Raw genomic sequence first — 23,310 nt, forward strand, 5'->3', positions numbered from 1 at the left:
CCCCAGCCCAGATGTTGCTGTGGGGAGAGAGAGCTGTGGGGAGTTCGTTCTCTCTCTCTCTCTCTTTTTTTTTCCACTGTAGCCCTGGGGCAGCTTGCCCCCCAAACCCCTAATCCTTGGCCCCACCCCAGAGCCTGCACCCCCAGCTGGAGCCCTCACCCTACTCCAGCCCTCTGTCCCAGCCCTGAGCCCCTCATCCCCACCCCAGAGCCCACAGCAGGAGCCTTAACCCCCCTGCACCCTAAGCTTCTGCCCCAGTCCTGAGACCCTTCCCACACACTGAACCCCTTGGCCCCACCCCCACCACATGAATTTTGTTATGTGCACCAATATGGAGGTGATGTGTGAGGTGGGGAAAAATGAGACTAGTGACTATACATCCCGTTTTGGCTGGGACAGTCCCTTTTTTAAGCTTTGTCCTGGCTGTCCCAACTTATTTGGCAGAAGTGATCATTTGTCCCGTTTTCTCGTGCCAATTTGATCAGTTGGCAAAAACAAATGGGCAAAATGCCCACTTTGGTCAAAAAAGTGGAGTGTGGGGAGGGCGAGCGGTGAAGCCAGCCCCGCACCAGGTGGGAAGCAGGGCTCAGGCAGGGGGCAGACAGGGCTCAAACGAGCGACGCTATTGTCAGCCTCATGCAGGGAGCAGGCAGGGTTCGAGCAAGCAGTGGTGCCAGCCCCGTGCAGTGTCCCATTTTCAAAACTCATTGAAGGCAATGGGGAATCCCAAGGGCTTCAGCCCCAGGCTGGGGGCATGTTACCTGAGCGTCTCCTCCCACCCCTCCCCCCCACACGCACACACTCACTCAGGGCTCCAGCCCTTTGGCTTCAGCCCGAGGCAGTGGGGCTCGGGCATCAGTCCTGGGCCCCAGCAAGGCGAATGCCAGCCCTTGCCGACCTCATTAAAATGGAGTCACGACCCACTTTGGGGTCCTGACCCACAGTTTGAGAACCACTGGTGTATATATAATCAAACAGAATAGCAATGTATAAAACATAACATAGTGCGGGTTCTGGACGCTACTTTGCAGTTCAGTGTCCCACATATACACTAGTTAATAATATGCTATGCTTGGAATATACACACACAAAAAACTGTTTTTTAAAAAAGGTTGGAGTCAAAAACTTAAAAAATGCCAGATTTATGGTTATCCTTCTAACCTTAATTTCCCCCTTGTGTTTATGAATTATGATAATTTAGTATTGCATAATCACATATGCATACGTGTGAACCCAGGATCTGCTGATACAGAGCACAGCCTTCTTTATCTTGAGCAAAAGTAGCACCTTGTAGTAGTTGCAGGCTGTTATCCTCCATATAGACTAGTCCCCAAAGGAGGACATGACACCCTTTGCCAGTGGATTATAAACTGTTTGTAACACTGCAGTGGAATGCTGGCTATTAAGATTCTTGAGTTGTATTTCTGACTCTGGAAACAGTGTGATCTAGTGCTTAAAGGATTGGTTGTAGACGGGATATACAAATATATACATTTGACACATTCGTGCTGAAAGTCTGGCTGAGAGGATGACTTGGTGCTGTCATATTAGAGAGCTGGGTCCTATTCCCATCTGTGCTTGAAGTTATCTTGTGCAGCCTTCATTACTTTATTTCTGAAATGTTGAGGAATGATAGCTGTCTCCTGTTTTCTGAGGTAGGGAGATATATATAGCTGGTCAATAAAATAAGGTTTGTGAACTGCTTTGAAGTATGAACAGCAATCAATACAAAAAAGTGGGACCAGAATCCATGGGCTCCTGGATTCCAGCCCCGTAAACCTTCCCTTAAACTAAACGGTACTTCATGGGAGAGGGAAGAGTGTCTGTCAGTCATTTTGAAGTGTTTGACATTTTACCTAAGAATGTTTGACACTTGGCAGGTCTGCATATCACACAAGCAAGAAATTTGAGAATCTTTTTCCTGTAGAGATCTCTTTTTAAAACAAAGTGAATCTTATTTTGTCTTTCACTCCAGAGAAAATTTAAGATTTTCCACCAGTTTTCTGTCTTCTAAAAATACCATTTGTCTTGAAAATGTTTTGATAAATTAATTGCTGTGTAGTATGGCAACCTCTTTTGGTTTCCTGGTGTTTAATTTTCTCACATTGCCCTAGAAGAGGGACTGCTTGTTCATATAAAAACTCATTTTTAGTTTGTGCAAAGAATATTAAGAATTATGGGAAATTGCCTAAATTTGTATTTTAGTGAAATGAAAAAAGTCACTTTCCATTGAGGATAGGGCAGGTATTTCCATAAAAAGTTTGGTTTTTATTAATTAATGTGTTAATGCCTTAGGACTTAATTTTGGTTTATGCAATTAGATTTGTTTTTAAAATTGGAGAGTTATAAGTACTTCCTCTCCTTAAAACCAACAATCCCAGATATATCTTTGAGAGAATCCTAACTTTGGAGAATAGTTTTGTTCTCCTGATATACCTTACAAAGAATAGACAAAAATATAACTCATCATGTTTGTTGGGAGAAAAAAATTGTGCTTTTTGGTAAAAATGTCCTGTACTTCAGATTTTATAAAAATGGTATTCTTATGTACCAATCCTGACACCTGTGAACAGAATTATGGACAAAAAAAAGTTCTCTCATATGGGCATCCACTACATCCTGGGATAGATCTCCTCATTCCACCACACTGGCAACAATTCAGGCTTAAACAGTGTTCCTCTTAAATTCAGACTCCCTCTGCTGTGCTGCCGCAACACTGCTCTGATCTCAGGTTTTTTGCCTTCATCTGAGTGTGCTGCTCTAGGCACGTTGCTGTCCACAACAGAGCTTTCGTTTGTGTTTCTTCTGAGAAACTGCTGGGAACTTCTCATGAGTTGGATTTTCAGTAATCAAAATCTGTTGACCTTTCTTTTAGGGCAGCCTGAGGATTCTGTGTGCAAGAGCCAGGGCGTGAGTGTATGCCTGTGTATGTGGCCTAGCTGAGCATGCCATGTTACCACACCTTCTGCAAGCTTCCCTTAGCAATTCAATAGAGCCGTCTAGCCCATCACATCAGAGAGCAGGCAATCCAAGTATCTTAATTCTGTAAGGAAAAAGTAAGGCTGAATTTCTCCTCTTCCAGCAAAAGGCCCAATAATAATTCCAAGCATCTCAACAGGGAAAAATTACATTCTTCATGCTGTTGATTTTTATATCTGAAAAGATGCCTATGCGTTGGACAGACTATTGTGTCCAAATTGCTGAAGATACCATCCAGGAATTCAGACAGAGTCTGACAAGGAGGCCATTTAGTCAGTGGAAAAATAAAATAAAGTAAGAATTTCTTAGGTGCAGTTAGTGTTTAGTAGGGTATTTAAGCCTTGTTGAGAGAGAGAGAGAGAGAGAGAGAGAGAGAAGTAATACTTGGTGAAACGTCAAAAGTTCTTCTGCAGGTTCATGGTTGACCTCAAAAGGAGGATGGATGTACCAGCTTTCAAATGATATTTGGTGGAATTTTTAGGAAGAGGGTTTGTCTACACTCTCATCCAATTATCATAACTTTAGAGAAATTCCCGCTGTGCACTAGTGGAGGCCTTTGATCAAAATGTCACATGCCACGTATGTTTTACATAACTAGGAACTCTGTACAGAGGAACTAAATTTATGAAAGCAATTGAAGGAGGTTTCATAAGGATTTAACAGAGTCTATGCTGGTGATGCTACTGTTACAATGTTGCTACTGTTACAGTCTAGGAGTTCCTGTTATGTAAAACGTAATCTAGATCGACATACGGACAAAGCTTAAGAACAAATTTAAATTAGTGATAAAATCTAAGCCAAGGAGAACATAGGTGTTGAGCTTAGAACAGGAAATAATGGTTGAAACGGGGCTGAGGGAACATAAACCAAAGGTTTGTTCTTTTTCTTCTAGTTTTTAAAATTTAAGGTTCAGTTTTTTACCTCCTCTCTTTGCAAAGAAGTTTGTGTTGTGGTTTCTAGCCTCAGAATGGTGGGAAATTGTGGAAGCAAATTCATGGAAGACAGGACAGTTGAATTCAGAATTGTGACTTTTAAGAAAAAAAAAATCTTTATTCCTCTCCAGCCAGCTCAGTAACATGTCTGAAGTACATTTTGATTGTCTTGGTCCAAAGACTGTAACAGGTTACAGGGGTTGGCAACCTTTCAGAAGTGGTGTGCCGAGTCTTCATTTATTAATTCCAATTTAAAGTTTCGCGTGCCCGTAATACATTTTAACGTTTTTAGAAGGTCTCTTTCTATAAGTTTATAATATATAATGAAACTATTGTAGTATGTAAATTTAAATAAGGTTTTTAAAAATGTTTAAGAAGCTTCATTTAAAATTTAAATTAAAATGCAGAGCCTCCTGGACCAATGGCCAGGACCCAGGCAGTGTGAGTGCCACTGAAAATCAGCTCGCGTGCCGCCTTCGGCACCCGTGCCATAGGTTGCCTACCCCTGGGTTAGGAGGTGAAAAACCAAGCAAGCACTAGAAATCATGCCTATGTTAAGGGGAAGATACAAAAGTGGTAGCTAATTTAGTTTATGTTCTGGGGAATCGATTTATTGTGTTCTTGTTTTACTTACAGTACGGCTAACTTTTTATCCACCATGTTTGTGTATAATTTCTCCCGTTGGCAAATATAGGCAGATCACCTCAGTTTTCAAGTAACTATCTCCCTCTCTTTAAGAGTCTTGTTTGCCTTCAGCTGAATTGTTCCATAGACTATTGACTGACAGATTTCTGGAAGGACATAAAAGCTTCTCGGGCACTCATCTGAAACTCTCTCAAAAGAGCAGAAGTCCAAAAAGAAAAAATTAGAATACTTGTGGTGTTACAGGAGCCCCTTTTATTCTCTCTTGTCACAGGTTAGGTTGTGCATGTGAAGGTCAGACTGTTCTAGAGGTCCCATACCTATATACACCAGGCAGCAGTGTCAGCTAGGGTGGATGCCCACAGAAGCAAAATGAACAGAGTCCTGGGCTTAAAGATCCCAGCAGTGGAAAGCTCCTTCTACCTAACCCAGGTTAATTCCTTGCTATTCCAGATTCTCCTTGGAACAGTACTTCATTATAGGTCAAAGGTATCTCCTTTTTCCTTTCACTTAGTTAATTTTACCCTACTCTTATCCCTGCTACCATTAAGAGAAAAACATGACCTACATGTCAAACAGGTATGTAAGAGATATCTGAAAAGGATATATGACATCCAATTCAGAGAGTTTTCATCTTGCATGGGGAACAGAAAGGAATAGATCAGACCGAAAGGCTCAGATTCTGCAAACACACACGAGAGTAACTATACTTGCATGAGCAGTCTCATTGATTTCAATGGGATTACTCCTATGAATGAATATTCTTAATGTGAGTAAGTATTTGCAAGTTCGGGCCCAAATAAAGAAATGTATTTTTAAATCAATTTTACTTTAATGAGTTTAGTAGAATTTTATTTTCAACACACATGCTTGGTGGGCTTTCTTCTAATAATCCTATTTTGTAAAGGTCTGGGAGTCTGTTGCTTCTACTTTAAATCTAAGCAAAAAATAAATATTGCAAACAGATATATTTTAAGATTCAGCATTCAAGGTTTACTCTGGGGGGAAAAGGCAGGGTAGCCTGATAAGTTATGTGCTTGACCACATGTAGTTAAAAATATTATTTGAAATATAAACTTCCTTGTCTGAAGACTAGCTTTATACACAAAGTCAAACAGCACAAAAAGCAGTTCTCCCTCCCTCTCCCCATAAGTATACCTTAACGCTGCAGAATCCAGGAAATTATACAGGGCGTGTTTTTTTTTAAATGTTGATTTTGACTTTTTGCCTGGTACCAAGTGTAAAGTCTTTCCAAGGAAATGCTTAGAAGACTCACAACGGAACCCTAACACAGCTGCCAAACCTTAGTTTTAGTAAAGTGTTGGGAGGGGGGGAATCTGGACAGTTAAACTTCGTCATTTGTAACTAAATCCTCTTCTTTTGTACACAATAAACATATACTTTAAAAAAGATCATTTTACATCATACTTAGGCGGTTTAGTTCTTTCTTTGGCCACTAAAAATCAAGTGATGTGCTGTCTTTTCTAGTTTTGCAAGGTAAATTTAAAGATTGCTGGAAACTGGGAAGCCAGGAATAAGGCAACAGTGCCAATGCAGTGACATGTTTCTACTATATGCTTACATACTGATATGCTTACATATTGATTACATACTAATCAAGCAAGGGAATCCTAAACACATCCATCCTTCCTCCCTCCACCCCCAAAACCTGCAGATCCTGACTAGCTGAAATTGACACTGACATGATGGTTTAGGGAAATTTTGTCCACCACCCTGCTTAGTCAAGAAGTAGCATGGCAGATATTTTTACATACCCTGTTTACATTAGGAATGTGCAGAACTTCTGAAGCAGTGGGAAAGGTCTGGTGACTCAGAGATAGCAAACCACCTCATTGATGACATCCAGGGAACACTGGGAAGAAGTTACACCAAATACAGGCATGACAAGGTCTATCAGGAAAGCGTGGTCACTCATAAGAAAGCTTGGAGCAGCACAGACACCACTACCCATACTTCAGTGTAAAGTGTCCCCGAACAGCATTGCCACACACCTACCTAACCTGGCAAAAGCCAACAGGGATGAGCCGTTTGGGGAATCAGTAAAGAGGGAATGGCACCGATACAAACTGTCCCACCTTGAAGTGAGGAGGGTATCTTCCAGCATTTCTCCACTGAAGGAGTGGAGAGAACACTGAGCCGCAAGAAAGCAGGAAAAGCGTTTTACAAGATTTCACCAGAAGTGCTACTACACTTTGGTACGGATAAAATGGTTGTCAATTTTCATATCCCATTGCAGCCAAGAGATCAAGATGCCTAAGATATGGTGGTAAGCTATGGTGATAGCTATACGAAACCCAAGAAAAGACTATCCTCTTCCAGCTACCTTCTGTCCAATCATTTCTGAGTTGTGCTTACAAATTTTGGGAGCAATTAACTCTGCAAAGAATCATGCCCACAGTAGACCTGAATGATGACCAGGCAGGTTTCAGCCCTAAGAGGAGCTCTTACCACCTACATAGGAAATGGTGTTCAGAAGAAGGAAAAGATAGAGGCTGTGTTTCTTAGCAATACAGTAGTACTGTATATGAGACCGCCTGGCATACTAGCCTGCTGGTCAAGAAGTCAAAGATGTTAATGCAATGGGATGTTCTGGCTGTGGAAATGCGGCTTCAAAACAGACCATTCCAAGCAATGCCAGGAAATAAACTGAGCACACTGGGGACCTGGAAGAAAGCACTTGTTCTTGCCCCAGCATTCTTCAAGTTATTTATGAATGATCTGCCTCCAGTAATTTCGACGCCATTCAAGTATGAAGATGACACATCCACCCAGCTTTACGAGAAAGAGACTTATGTGCTAGTAGCCTCTGGCCAGAGGGACCTCGGATGGGGGTTTAGCCATCAATTATTTGTTTTTTAAGGTTTGTTTGTAAAATAGGGAAGATGTATCCTGATCAGTGGAACAGGAGTCAGAAGGCCCATGTTCTCTGAGGGATTGTTATTGACAAGACACCAGTGGAACAGGGAACACAGGGAGTTAAGCTGGAAGCAACTCGGCCACATGACAGAACAGCACACGGGGTTTAATAAAGTTCCACTTGTTCAACTTAACTTATATCCAACTTCACTCTTTTGCTAATGAAACACGTGGGGCGAGAGGCAGCAATGCCTTTATCTGTTGGGGAGCGATTGATCCAAGGAATGTAAGGAGCAAAGATGCGGCAGCGCAGGAGAAGCCACAAAGCCCTAAAAAGCAGATTTGGGAGAGTTTGAGATGAAAATCCCTGCGCCTGCTGAGGTTATCCTCCAGCATGTGTAATGGAATGGAACAGAGATGTGGAATAAGCTGATGAAGATCCAGACACCTGCCACCTCGAAAAAATAGCCTTCTGTGTTGATCAGCACTGACTTGCATCCCATTTGATTCCACCGAAGTCAGAGCTCAGTTTGCCCCACTGTAGACCCCATCCTGCAAGTTGCAAAGTGCCCCCAATTCCTGTTGTCCTCAGCTGGTGTTGTGGGTGCTTGTGTCAGCAAAGAGGATCTGTTTTCATATGAACTACCCCCAATGGTATTCATATATACAGTATACAGTCATAATAAACCCAAACAGATCATAGATACCTGAGGGTATGTTGCAGAGTGAGGCAACCAGAAGAAAATAAGGCCATTTCTTTAGGGAGTCTGTTTTGCTAGTTTTTTGGGTCATGAGACTGTTTCTGCCTCTGTTGCTTACAGAGGGGCTGTAGTTTCTTGTCAGGTTTTCTTTCAGACTTTCTGTTTTGAAAGATTAGACTTAAATAATGCAGTGAGTGATCCCTTCTCCAGAATCTTGAAGCTCAGATACCCAGGTGTCCGGCGAGTGGCTTCCCGTGGGGGGAAATGACGATTTGTCCTTCCCTAATTGCTTCCCATCACTCTCTTTTCCCCCATCCCTCAATAGCTGTGCTTTTTATCTTATTTAAATCTACTAGTATGTTTCTGGTTTGAGTTTAAGACAGGAAATGCCTTTTTCAGAACTGGAAATAAAAACATTAAATCACTTGATGTCAAAAAGTTCCTTGGAGAGGCAAACCAAGAGGATGAGATTTGTGTGTTTACCAGTGGCCTATAAAATTCTGAAACCTGGATTACTAATAATCAGGGCCGTCTGCAGGCACCAGCCGAGCAAGTTCGTGGTTGGGGCGGCAGATTCTACGGGGCGGCACAGCCGCTTTTTTTTTTTTTTTGGGAGGGGGGGTTGCCGCAGGTTTTTGTTTTTGCTTTGCCGTTCTGGCCGCCCCGATTTATTTATTGTTTGGGGCGGCAAAAAAGCCAGACCCAGCCCTGCTAATAATGCCACTCTAATCAGGTGGATTTCCCACCTGGATCCACAAAGAGTACATGCGCAATAAATATAGTCCAAATTTTCTCTTTCCTTGGGGTTTGGCTTTATTGGTAACTCCTTACCTAAGCTTTCTTCCTCTAAACTTGACTGTTCTTAAGGTTTCTATGCAGGAACTCCACTGTCCTAGTCCCCTCTGCCCAGATTAATATTCCACCCTTGTTCATTTTCTGTTTAGAGCTAACAAAATCCTTCTGCCACCATGAGTCAGCAGTAAGTAATCTGCATTTTTACAGGGTTCTAGCACCTACGCTCAGGTGGCTCAGTCTAGCTTGTTAAGTTTTTTAGTTACTAGAAAGTGTTTTATCTTTATTTCTCTTGTAACCATTTCTGACTTTAATCCTCATACTTGTACTCACTTAAAATCTCTCTTTGTAATTAAATAAACTTGTTTTATTTTGAATTTAAACTAGGACTGTCGATTAATCGCAGCTAACTTACGTGATTAACTCAAATTAACTGTGCTTAATTGCATTGTTAAACAGTAGGATACCAATTGAAATTTATTAAATATTTTGGATGTTTTTTGACATTTTCAAATGTATTGATTTCTGTTACAACTCAGAATACAAAGTGTACAGTGCTCACTTTATATTATTTTTATTACAAATATTTGCACAGTAAAAATGATAAAAGAAATAGTATTTTTCAATTCACCTCATGGAAGTACTGTAGTGCAATCTCTTTACACTTTCACGATAACTTACAAATGTAGATTTTTTTTTTGTTACATAACTGCACTAAAAAACAAAACAATGTAAAACTTCAGAGCCTACAAGTCCACTCAGTCCTACTTCTTGTTCAGCCAGTCGCTAAGACAAACAAGTTTGTTTACATTTACGGGAGATACTGCTGCCTGCTTCTTATTTACAGTGTCACCTGAAAGTGAGAACAGGCGTTCGCATGGCACTTTTGTAGCCAGTGTTGCAAGCTATTTACATGCCAGATATGCTAAACATTCGTATGCGCCTTCATACTTCAGCCACCATTCCAGAGGACATGCGTTAATTAAATTTGTGACTGAACTCCTTGGGGGAGAATTGTATGTCTCGTGTTCTGTTTTACCCGCAGTCTGCCATGTATTTCATGTTATAGCAGTCTCGGATGATGACCCAGAACATGCTCATTTTAAGAACACTTTCACAGCAGATTTGACAAAATGCAAAGGAGGTACCAATGTGAGATTTCTAGGGATGGATATAGCACAAGACCCGAGGTTTAAGAATCTGAAGTGCCATCCAAAATCTGAGAGGGAAGAGGTGTGGAGCATCCTTTCAGAAGTCTTAAAAGAGCAACATGCTGATGCGGAAATTACAGAACCCAAACCACCAAAAAAGAAAATCAACCTTGTGCTGGTGGCATCTCATTCCGATGATGAAAATGAACATGCGTCATTCCGCTCTGCTTTGGATTGTTATTGAGCAGAACCCATCATCAGCATGGCCGCATGTCTTCTGGAATGGTGGTTGAAGCATGAAGGGACATATGAATCTTTAACACATTTGGCATGTAAATATCTTGTGACGCCGGCTACAACAGTGCCATGAGAACACCTATTCTCGCTTTCAGATGACATTGTGAACAAGAAATGTGCAGCATTTATCTCCTGCAAATTGTAACCAAACTTACTTGTCTGAGCAATTGGCTGAAGTAGGACTGAGTGGACTTGTAGGCTCCAATGTTTTACATTTGTTTTATTTTTGAATGCAGTTATTTTTTGTACATAATTCTACATTTGTAAGTTCAACTTTCATTATAAAGAGATTGCACTACAGTACTTGTATTAAGTGAATTGAAATATACTTTTTTTTCAGTGCAAATATTTGTAATCAAAAATATAAAGTGAGCATTTTGTATTATGTGTTGTAATTGAAATCAATATATTTGAAAATGTAGAAAAAATCCCAAAAATACTTAAATGGTATTCTATTATTGTTTAACAGTGCGATTAATTGCGATTAAGTTTTTTTTAATCGCTTGGCAGCCCCAATCTAAACCAATCCAGTGCGGTGTTTGAACTGAACTTTTTGGTAACTCCTGTTAAAATAACAAACTATTGAACATTGACTCTTTACAGGAGCAATGAACCTTCATGTTCCTCTGATTGTTCCAGGACAGGGCTGGACATTTCAGGACACACATTTTTGGGGAAATGCAGGGCTGGGAAGAGTATGAAGTCACCTTACCTAATTGTTAACCTGTTAGGCTGGTGGAGACCAATAGAAGTCTGTGGTATTGCAGGCAGGCTCCTGGATCCAAAGTGTTGGACAAGGGCTGCCCAATACATGGGCATAAAGTGCATGGTTGTTGCTGACTCTGGACATCCCTGGCAGAGAGCTTAGGGTGACCAGACAGCAAGTGTGAAAAATCGGGATGAGGGTGGGGGGTAATAGGAGCCTATATAAGACAAAGACCCAAAAATCGGGATTGTCCCTATAAAATCAGGACATCTGGTCACCCTAAGAGAGCTACAGTAGCCAGGCATTGTAAGGCACTCGGGGATACGGGGTAAGAGGTGACACAATTCTTCCCTGGTCTGGATTGCACCCCGGAACGTGACTGACACACACACACACACACACACACACACACACACACACACACACACACACACACACACACACACACACACACACACACACATCTGTTCCTTCTCCCACTCCCATCTTTGTCCCTGCTTCACTCTGCCCCTGTGGCTGGCATGAGCTCCCTATCCTTGTAACCCAGGCTCCTTCCCTCATCTTTCAAATCCCTCCTTGCAAACCCACTTCTGCTAACCCACGACTACATTTGTCATCTCTTTCTGCGTTAATAACTATGAATAATAATAAACGCCAAGCCTCAGAACAAAAACAGATCTCCAGGCAGCCCTAATTAACCCAGGTGCTTATGCAAATCTGACTAACCCTTATTTCACAGGGCACAAATATCCTGTAAGTTCTCTCTGTTTACATGGTAACTGTTGACCAGATAGGTTTCAGAGTAGCAGCCATGTTAGTCTGTATCCATAAAAAGAACAGGAGTATTTGTGGCACCTTAGAGACTAACAAATTTATTAGAGCATAAGCTTTCGTGGACTACAGCCCACTTCTTCGGATGCATATAGAGTGGAATAAATCCACTCTGTATGCATCCGAAGAAGTGGGCTGTAGTCCACGAAAGCTTATGCTCTAATAAATTTGTTAGTCTCTAAGGTGCCACAAGTACTCCTGTTCTTTTTGTTGACCAGATAATTACATAAAACCAAACTTTGCCTACTGAAGTTAATAAAAGCCAAACGTGCATTTGAGGGTGGGAATTAGCATGCAGCAGTGGGAGATTTTGATGATAATTACCATATCCGTTATACATTTTGGCATCTAAATTGGAGTTGGGCGACATGCTGTTTACCTTTAGCTCTACAGCACTAAGTCTAATGGAGCAATCTCATGGAGCAGAATGTTGTCAGCTTTTTCTGATTTTCCATTCCTCATTTAGGGGAAGGGTCATTTTGTTTCGGTTTGGCTGGTTGGGGGTGTGTGAAATTGTTTTGTCCTTTTTTCTTTTTCCTTTGTTTAACGTGCTTTTTTTACACTTTCCCCATCTCCTGCCCCATTAAGTTTGTGTGCAGTTTGCATTTCAAATCCTCCCCTTTTCCTGACGCTCAACTCCATCTACAGGATAACTTCCTTCCTGTACGGGATCAGAGTTTAGCCAATATCTAGTCTGTGATTGGAATGAATTGCTTAGTGGTCCTTGCTTTCAGGGAATAGGCTTTCTATTCCTCAGTTACTTCCTATCAGTTGAGCACGCATGGACTGTCATCCTGCAATGGACACACTCTTAAGTAAGAGTGTGTGTGTGTTTGGAAAAAATACCCTCCTCAAACAGGAGGGGTCTTAGGGTCCTGGTTAGCCATGCCTTGAAATGATTGCCCTCTGGTAAATTCATGTGATGGGATGTTCACCCTCACATTGGAAAGGAAGGGGTGAAAAGCAGCCAAACAGAGCAGCCAATCAGGGTCCAGCGGGCTTACATAAATGGAATTGTAGGGCCAGAGACAGTCAGTTGCTGCAGGGATCCTGAGGAGAAAGGACGGTGTTCCTAGCAGGCTGCAGAAAGATAGCACCTTGGACAGAGAAGTTGCTGACAAAAGCTGGGGGAGCAAGAGGGAGTTCCTGGCTGGTTATTGGAACATGCTGGTTGGAGGCCCTGAGAAGAGGGTGAAGAAGGTGCTAGGGTCATAGGGAAGTGGCCCAGGGAATTGAAGTAGCACTGGTGGAGAAGTTAAGGAGAAGCATCAGGAGGCTGCTATCCACAGGGTCCCTGGGCCAGGACCCAGAGTAGTGGGTGGGTCTGCCCGTACCCCTCACCACTGGGGAAGTGGCTGGACTATAGAACTGGAGATACTTCCCCACCCCCGGAAGGGGGAAAACACAGATAGTGGCACAGCCAGAGGGACAACCCACAAAGAGGATGCTGTGGTTCCTGAGGCTGCGAGAGGGGCTGCTGGCGGACAACAGAGTTGGAATGATGGCGTGGGAACCACGGAAGAGGGTGTCACCTGAAAGAGCTAATCCCCAGAGCGACCAGCAGGAGGCACTTCAAGCAGTGAGTGGTGCGCCCCGTGACAGGGTGACACAATCTGCTGGCTAGCATGTGTGTCTCCATTGTTTTTCTATTGGATTGAATGTCAGACCTGCTCAGAGATAATAAGAATTCCCTCTCCCTCCTGAACAACAAAGAAGGAATAAACCTCAATATTACAGAACTATTGTTACTAAACTAACAGAGATTTGCTTGTAGCTTAACTGGTAAGGGGCTGCCTGGCTTCTGTGGTCAGAATGATGCACTGTATCCCAGATGATGCCTGTTTGTAGTCCATCTGTTGACTATGATGTCTGAATATAGAGAGAGTAACACATATTGTCATGTGTTGCTTTGGCTAGGAAAGAACACAGGAGATACCAGCAATCCAGAGCATACCACATACTGTACGAACGATTCAATAATTACATGAATACAAAACTCCAAGATTTTATATGTACAAGAGTCCGATAACTCAACATTATGGTTCCTACAGCAACTGTAACTTGGCCACATTGCATTTTTAATTAGAAGTCTAATAATTCAGGATACATCTTACACTGCTGACCTAGTGTGTCTAAAAATTGTAATAGCAAGGAGTGTCCATCAGAGGGCAGGAAGCAGCACAATACAGTGATGCTGTTAAAAAAATAGAGAACATGTCTTACAGCCCTTTCTATTTAAATAAAAGTTATGCTATAGGTACATTATCTGGGTAGATCTTACTGCATTTTTGGTTTATTTTATTCCCAGCATCCTGGATTTTTTCACCATGCCCTTTCTTCAACTTTGCCTCCAGATAGAGGGTTGCAAAAGATTTAGCTCCAAAACCTTCCTTGACTGGGAAATTGCATCACAGAATATCGTGTGACCCTGGAAAATTTTGGAGTGAATCCATTGTAAGTACTCAGAGTGGGATGCATTAAGTAATCTGGCATGCATATGTCCAGTGATTTAGATTTCCTGTTGAAGACTAAGGAAAGCTGCCTCTTAAAGAGACTATTCAAAAGTCTATGGGAAACCAGCAATCAGCATAAACATACTGTGCTGAGGTAGCACAAATGGCTTGATTGATTGATTGACAATGGATGGAAAGTATTAGAACTTTCTATTTGAGGAACATGCATCTGGGTCATTGCAGTAGGTAGAACAGTTGGTACCCGATGCAAAGAAGCCCTATTTAATACTGCAGCTACAAATCATCAGGAAGTTTTCTATCCTGTGACCTGAGAAGACTAGACTAATAGTATTGATATATTTTCCAGCTTAAGCAGGCACTGAAAATCTGTGAGCAGTTCAGTTGCTTGCTCGTAGAATGTCTAGAATCGTTCGTTTTTGACCCAGACAGATGCTTCTGGTTGTCTGCAACTTAATTGTCAGGATCTGTGATAATTTTATACGTGGGGGATTTTTGTGTGTTTTTAATAGCTGATTTTTTTCTCCCACACTGATGGAATTTGTCCTAAGTAAGAGACTGTCCATACCAAAATAGCCAGAGTCTATTTGATCCAGGAGAAGAAGTCTAAGATTTTGAATTATTTGCTTAGCATGATTGATATAGTCAACAACCTACTATCACTGTTTCATAAGACTATAAGAATGACCATAGTGGGTCAGATGAATGCTCAGTCTAGCCCAGTATTCTGTCTTCCAACAGTGGCCAGTTCCAGATACTTCAAAGGGAGTGAACAGAAGAGGGATATTTATTGAATGATCCATCCCCTATCACCCAGCTTTCATCACCTGTATCTTCCCCCACCACCGTCACCACTGGGGTTCCCAGTCTCCCAGGAGGTCTCATGTCTCCAGCCATCCCCTATCTCTGGGCAGGGATCTTTGCCCTAGTCCCTTCTGATTGGGTTTTTAAGACTGTACAGCTCCCTTTGCTTACACTGTGATATCCACAGCAAGACAGTTTGATTAAAGACCAGCACCGTGTGCTTTGCTTTCTCTCTGCAAGTTCTGAACAGTGTATTGCCCACAGCTACAAGTTACCATATGGCAATTTCTAAGCAAGTGCCTTTATTTTTAAGGTAAAAGTATTCCAAAGAAAACATAATAAAAACCAATAAACAGATTTAAACAAACACTAAATATACCAGGAGTCACCCATTGGTCTATGGGGCCAAAGTCCTTCCACCAGGTTTGGAGCCCCCATTTGACAGAAAGTCCTGTTTGTTTGTTGGATCAGAAGGAAGGCCCTGGGTCAATACAAACTCATCTTTTTATACCAAAAGCCCTTTCTTTGTCTCGAAGTCTCTAAAAAACTCAGCTTGAACCAGTACATGCAAATCTCTCCAGGGGGTAATACCCCTCCAGAGTTTAATTTCAGTGATTCACCTTAATCGTCTTCCATTGTTCTTAATTTCTGTAGGACATGTGGTAACTTTATCCCTGAAGTAGAAACACAATCACTGATAAGTATTCATATATTTAATACAGTATGGACCCCAAATATATTGCATACAATTGCAATATCTGTCACACCTCCCATGAGTACTTAAAGTAATGCTATTTCATTTAAGACCTTGCAAATCTCAAGGGATCTGGCCACTGCCTTAAATTCTGAGAGTATCCTGTTCAGATCCCATATTCCTCACACTTTTGTCTGGCCCATCCAACCAATCTATTCTAAGCTACTCATATAACCAGCATTTCTAAAGTTCCTTACCCTGTAGCAAGTTTGCTTCCCCTTAATCCAAAATTTGCAGGGTTGTTCCAATTTGCACTGCTCTCTCCAGTGTGTTGCAGGACAATGAAAAGTTCTGAATTAATTCAGAAGCAGCAGCACAGTGTCAGGTTATGACACTGGGTAAATGCTCATTGATTCTGCAACTGGTGCCCAATTCATGGTTCATACCTTATATTTAAATGAATAGCCCAGTGAAGTGTAGTATATACCAGCTTGAAAAGTATGTACAGGAAGAATAGCTCGACAAACTTGATAAGGGAAGTTGCAGAACATTGATAAGGGATGCATAAGGAGACTCCATGGCCAGCAGCGATAAGGACAATAAAAAGGAGTATTTTAAGTATATGGGGAACAAAAATAATCCTCACTACTGGTCCATTAGTAGATGGAAATTTTAGAATTATCAATAGTAGAATTATCAAGGCAGCCATGTTTAAAAACATTTCTGTTCTGTATTGGGGAAAAAACAGATGATGCAGTCATATGTGACAGTAGAAGTGGCCTAAGGCTGACTCGCCACTCTTACAGCCAGTAAGCTTCCCGGCAGGAGCTAAATCAAGGAAATAATTGATCAAGGACTGGGTGATTAACCAATTAATATAGGGGATTCAGCTCGTCAGCTGTGACAGTTAAAAGGGAGATAGGCAGGGAGAGGGAAAGCTGGAAGGAAGGGCAACGAAGCTCAGAATTTCAAAGAGGTGAGACCTCTCTTCCCCCTCCCCTCACCTTGTTCTTAGAGGGTATTTTGAAGCTTGGGAGAAGCCTTATGGTGATGGGACATAAAACTGTATACGACTATGTAAATAAAGTATACTGTGATGAACCTGCATGAGAGTGTGTGAGGACTGCTTGCTAAGAGAAATCCAGGGCGAGGGAGCACTCCCTGTGACATCATATCAGATAACACTCTTTTCATTCCACTAGTATCTCAGGAGGATGTTAAACAGCAGCTACTAAAGTTAGACATTTTTATATCCGCAGGTCCAGATAACTTGCATACAAGCATTTTAAAAGAGCTGGCTAAGGAGCTCACTAGACCATTAATGTCAATTTTCAATAAGTCTGGGACACTGGGGAAGTTACAGAAGACTGGGGAATAGCTACTCTTGTACCAATATTTAAAAAGGGTAAATGGGATGACCCAGGTAATTATAGGCCTGTCAGTCTGATATTAATCCCAGGCAAGATAATGAAGTGGCTGATTCAGGAATTTTTTAATAAAGAAACAAATTCAGCCTGGAAATAAAGTATACATTTTAAATAGTGAGAATAATCTACCCCTGGAACAATTTACCGGGGTCTGTGGTCCATTCTCCATCACTGGCAATGTTTAATTCAAGATGGTTTTTCTAAAAGATCTGCTCTGGGAATTATTTTGAGAAAGTTCTGTGATCTGTGTTGAATGGGAGATCAGATTAGATAATCACAATGATCCCTTCTGGCCAGGTCTTGGAATCTGAGTCTACAAGGCTCTGGGCAAGAACTAGTTCTGAGCAAGAACAGACCTTTGTGTTTGTGCACTCGGAGTCAAACACTTCTTGTGTTTGAAGTGTAGCAATAAATTAATGTCTCATCTGTTCAGTGGTTGGAGGCCTGCAAGATGCTAGCTGAGCTACTGTGTTTTACAAGATCGGTAGCTGAAGTGCTAAAGCTGTGGTTTTGGGAACGGAGAGATCTCTACTAAATCCCAGTGGGAACAAACTGGTCTTCATAAAGTATATGGAGGAATCTCACACTATCTGTGAGAGCAGTTCAGTTAGCTTGAGCGCTTTTGCAAAGATGAGCCTAGAGCAATACTAGCCTCGACTGACGGCTATTAAGGGTACATCTTCACAGCACAGTTAACCTGGGCTCTTATCTGGGTTTTAGCCTGAATACCCCTGCAATCCACAAAGAAATATCTCTGATCTGGGTTTGGAGGTGCTTTCAAGCCCGAGGTAGCTTACCTGGTTGGATGGGGGCAGGGGGGTTGGTTCTGCTTTAACTTAGGCTGTAACGCTCCCACTTTGCAATGAGGATGCAGGCTAAATCACCTGACTGCTGACAGTCCTCCAATGACCTTCCCGCAATTCCGCCTGAAGGTCAGACAAGTTCTCTCACAATTGATACAATTGACTGGGAAAGAATCCTAGAGCATCTCAGCACAAAGAACTGTGGGATATTGTCCCAGATGCACGCACTGTGCTTGTCCCAGATGCACGCACACAAGTGCAGAAACAGTGAGGACTCTGTAATGCAGGTAGGACATTGCAGGGGGGATGCTCACACCCAGGCGAGGCTAACCAAGATCCAGAGCTGTGACTTTCCATTAACTTCACTTGTGTGAACACACTGGTCATGGCTTCGCTGTTCAGAGCAGTTCCTGGCAGGGACAAAAAACAGAATCTGCAATCCCATATGTCAAGGGGAGCAGCAATGCTTAGCTCACACAAGAAATTTCACAGGAACTTTTTAAACACTCACTTCGCTCTTAGCGCAAGAGCATTATAGTTTTATGTAAGATTCTAAATATCTGAACACAATCCCTTCTCAGTGTCCTTCCCACTCCTGAGTGTCCTTGGGTGCCTCATTGTGGGAAAGCCAAGCCCTTCGTGCCTCCTCCTCTTCCACCTGTATCTTTCTGTTTCTTGCAATGGGGTGGCTCCCCTTGCTCCGAGAGCATGTCTCCATTTACAAGCAGTTTAGGACACCTTTTCTCGGACTCTCCTTCTGTTGGGGATTTTCTATATTCAACCCCTATGCCAGGTTGGGCAGAGAGTCATTAAAAGTCAATGGCTCTGCCAGTAGCAACCCCATTGTACCACCAAGATAACACTATTCAATTTCAGTGGCCCTTTGGTAGCCTTATTTCATCTTCCTAGACATGGTCTGTCTCTGCTACAAAGTGGACGTTCTAATCCTTACTGGAGGTTACAATCCTAAAATTATATTTCACAAAACAAAAAGGAATTCATAAATTGACACAGACGTATTCCCCAAACTGCCCCCGTCCTTTTGACCTGTTATGGCTGTGAATCTATGAACTGCAGGCTCTAAATTATACAAGTTGGGATTTCTTTATTTGGCTTCTATTTTTTAATTAGTTGGCCTCGGACCCACAGCGAGTAACTGAGTTGGGTGGAGTGAGATACAGGTTTGTTTGTATCATCTGCTGCATTCACTGTGTCTGAGCAATTAGTTCTCTTTGTCAGTGGTGGGGTAGTTCTCACCCCTGTCAAGAAAGGGTTAAAGAGCTCTTCTGAGCACAGTCAGTGTCAATCCTGTGCACCTGTAAGGCTCGTCAAGCCTGGAGCTAGGCCTTTAAAAGGGAGGAGGATCCCTGCTCAATGAGGGGGGGTATTCTGAAAGAGCAGGACTGTTCCCCAGGCCCAAGTTCTTTTCCCTGGATCAAAAAGCAAGCACTAGTGGTCAAGTGGGACATAGAAGCTCTTAGTTACTATTTCCTGGGTAATATTTTTCCCTCTCTCTCATTATGGGTCACGCCCCACTCCAGCAGCTAAATATGAGGAAGGAAACAAACCCCGGCATTATGCGATGGTACTTGTCTCACCAACCCCCCTTGGTTTAGAGTACAGCGTCACGCAGGAAAGAAGCACAGCAAGGTGGGCTTCTTTTTGCTGGAAATGGGGGAAGTTGGGCTCGGTTGATGCGATCCTGAGCTCACTCTTGAGGGGCAAGGAAGCCTGGAGACAGGGCGGGTCCTTCAAAGGGAGGTTCCCTGCTCAATTCATGGGGGCACTCGGAAAGAGTAAAACAGCAACTCGGAGCTCTCTGGGCCCTGGAAGCAGGGGTTGCCAACTGGGGAAACCGCTTGAAAGCCTTGGCCACCCAGAAAGGAGAGAGGCCAGTACTTTTGGTTGGTTTTCCCCTCCCGCTTGTCGGCTTCCCAGAAGCCTAGGACTTCGCTTTAGTGGGCTGTGGAAACATGCCCACTTGGTTTGGACTGCTTTAATATGCCCCCTCACCTCCCGCAAGGGAGCTGACACCTTGAACAGCATAGCTCAGTGGTTCTCAACCTGTTTACTATTGTGGGCCGCATCCAGTACTATTTGTGTGGCCCTGAGGATGTCACATGGGCCGCAGCTCTGTGCTGATTGGGCCGCAGGTTGAGAACCACTGGATAGCTAGAGGGCTTTGTCTGGACACTGAGACAGGAGCAGTGCCCACCCTCTCCCCAAAGGGGCGCTAGAGAGGTATCGCCTATTACATGGTCATATTTCAAAACCTTTTGCAGCTAACAATAATATGGCATATTCAGTTTATCAGATGACCCAGAGATTGTATCAGAGTTCCCATTGAACTGTAAGACCTTTTGCCTTTTCTGAGTCACTGTAAATGTCTGGTTTCAGAGTAGCAGCCGTGTTAGTCTGTATCCGCAAAAAGAACAGGAGTACTTGTGGCACCTTAGAGACTAACAAATTTATTAGGGCATAAGCTTTCGTGGACTACAGCCCACTTTTTCGGATGCATATAGAATGGAACATATATTGAGGAGATATATATACACACATACAGAGAGCAACTCCTCTCAGAGTTGGTAAAACAACTCCCACCTGTTCATGCTCTCTGTATGTGTGTATATATATCTCCTCAATATATGTTCCATTCTATATGCATCCGAAGAAGTGGGCTGTAGTCCACGAAAGCTTATGCCCTAATAAATTTGTTAGTCTCTAAGGTACCACAAGTACTCGTGTTCTTTTTGTAAATGTCTGTACAGGTTATTTTTGTTACCATATGATTTTAGTCCTATTCATTTGGACCTGTTTTCCGCAGTTTGAGTAGAGCGCCTTACTTGCAGCAGGGTTTGAATGTGCACATGGTGACTACCCCATGTAACATCATCTGCACTTTCTAGGCAGGAACCTTGTTCGTTCTTTTCAAGTCAGCTCGTAATGGAACCTCCAGGATACATGGCCCATTTTTCATTTAATGCAACCATTAATTGGAGCAAATGGTTTTTTATTTCATCCGCAGTAAATGGATCAGTCAAGAGGCTGGATTGAGCTCATACTGACATAAATACCACAACAGCATTTCTTTGGTGGTCCCATCAGTTTCTGGAGAATATAAGCCTTTCATTTACCCAAAAAAGTATCTTCTAACCCTTCTGGTTGTGAAGACTGAGTGTGCCCTGCAGACTGAAACAACGGGTCAAATTCAGCCCTGGCATACGTGGGCACAGCTCCCACTGATTTGCATCCTCTTGCACTATGTCTCAGTTTGGTCCTACAGCTCTAAAGGCCTAATTTTTGCATGTTGTTGAACATCTTCCCTAGGTGCTGAACGCCCTCAACTTCTGTCAGTAAGTTGGAGTTGATAATGCCCAGCACCTAGCAGGCGACACTCAGCACTCTCTGAAATTGTCCCTAGGAGCTTTGAAATGCTAACTCTGAAGCTCATTGTCAGTGTTATTTAAAATACCTGCGCTGATTGTGTTCATAGATCATTCCAGCTACTGGGAATCTGTTGACTGTAATCTGGGATTGTGAGGTTCCCTCCTTCCCAAAAAGCTGATCTCTGGGGATCAGTTATACAAGACTCTCTAAAGTATTAAGAGGAGGCCCATAGTTTCATTCTGTCTGTCTGCAGACTCAGGAAGGCAGCATGGCATCAAGGCCCATTCAGTCTTCCCAACCCGAAGAGCTAATTAAAAACAAAATAAGCTGAAAAAGTAAAGAATTCCATTCAGGCTGGGGCCAACAGATACAACCAGAGAGATGAAAATAATATGGTACCAAAGAAAACAGCTAGAATTGGGTATGCATGTTGCTGGGGGGAGGGAGGGTTCACAGTTTTAATTCTCTTTAATTTAACTGAACGTAGCAGCAAATAATCATGTTTTATCCATGGAGGTAAGATATTTTTTCTCAAACGCTTTTTGGTCTAGGTGGCATTTGTTTCCCTTTCTTTTCCTAACTGATAGAGGATTCTGAGACAGCTTGCTTTCATTTCACTAGCTTCATCCACACTGTTCCCATTACATTTTTTCGTTTGTTTTTTTTTTACCATATCGGCCTGGTCCTGCAAACATGCACATAAGCAGTCCCATTAAAGTCAATGAGATTACTTACATGCATAAACTTTACTTCCATGTGTGTTTGCAGGATTGAAGCTAAATTGGCTTCTAACTGAGGTGAACCTCTGTCCATGCTCATAAGCCTACTTCAGCTCGTGTCCTCAAACGCTCCTCTTAAGTATAGATACTGCTTTCTGGTAGATTTCTGCAGATTTTCTATTCCCTAAAATTGCTTTCTTGTGATTTTGTTTTTCCTGTATAGCAAAACATATTTGTACTGAAGAAAACTGCAGTAGTTAAAGTGCAACAGTGAAAATTGTTGTTCAGCCAAAAATTCAGAAATGGCACTAAATACGAGAGCATTCCCTTTATCACAGGACTATCAAATGCAGCATTGTAAGTGCAGAGCTTTTGAACAGAACAATTTGTCAGGCAGGCAAGTTACAGCTTTACTTAAATAAAAAGACCATTTCTAATTCAAAATGCAAAGTTTTGCTTCAGACTGGAGCAGGGAGGCTTGTGGGCGAGGGGGAGTGATTTAATGAAATAAGGAAAGCCACAAACCTCTTCCTAGCACAAGGAAAACTTGTGGCGACAAAGGAGCACTAACAACCTGATCCAGGGAAATCTCTCTTGACTTCAGTGGAATTTGGATCAGGTCCTATTGCCCTGCAGGAGAGAGAGAGAGGGAGAAGGGACATGGCGGGGGCGGGAGGGATGTAGATGGGTGGCGTCTCTTCACCATGATGCGGGGGGGGCTCCCCACTGGTTCCAGTTGTGGAGAGAGAGATGATAATCACATAGCCACAGCAAACCCAAACCCACAAAAGTTGGGTGCAAAGGAGCCGTGGCAGCTATTCCTGCTCCATAGGCAGGGCCGGCTCCAGCATTTCTGCCGCCCCAAGCAAAAAAAAAAAAAGCCGCGATCGGTGGCAGCAATTGGGGGGGGGGGGAAGGAGCCGCAATCGGCAGCAGCAGTTCAGCGGCAGGTCCTTCGCTCCTAGAGGGAGTGAGGGACCTGCTGCCCCCGAATTGCCGCAGTTGCCGCCCCTCTCCCTTGACCGCCCCAAGCACCTGTCCATAGGCCAACCCTCAGGGTTAGAGGGTGATTTCCATCGCTCCGGTCCCCCAACACC

At 42.8% G+C, this 23,310-nt stretch overlaps 1 protein-coding gene and 1 long non-coding RNA gene across 6 annotated transcripts in view; both read left to right on the plus strand.

Moving 5' to 3' along the window:
* Positions 1–23,310, plus strand: part of GNAS (GNAS complex locus) — a 246,184-nt gene that overhangs the window by 29,116 nt on the left and 193,758 nt on the right. The gene's annotated exons all lie outside the window — the stretch shown is intronic.
* The window catches only part of LOC101939669 (uncharacterized), an 81,467-nt gene that overhangs the window by 28,649 nt on the left and 29,508 nt on the right, over positions 1–23,310 (plus strand). The window contains exon 1 of one of the 3 annotated variants that reach the window (XR_010592318.1): positions 12,095–14,362. The exons of the other annotated variants lie outside the window; for them this stretch is intronic. This is a non-coding gene — a long non-coding RNA (uncharacterized LOC101939669). Of the gene's footprint in view, positions 1–12,094; positions 14,363–23,310 lie in introns of those variants that run through there. 3 annotated transcript variants of the gene reach the window in all.

Source organism: Chrysemys picta, chromosome 13 (assembly GCF_011386835.1).
Source record: "Chrysemys picta bellii isolate R12L10 chromosome 13, ASM1138683v2, whole genome shotgun sequence".
NCBI lineage: Eukaryota > Metazoa > Chordata > Testudines > Emydidae > Chrysemys > Chrysemys picta.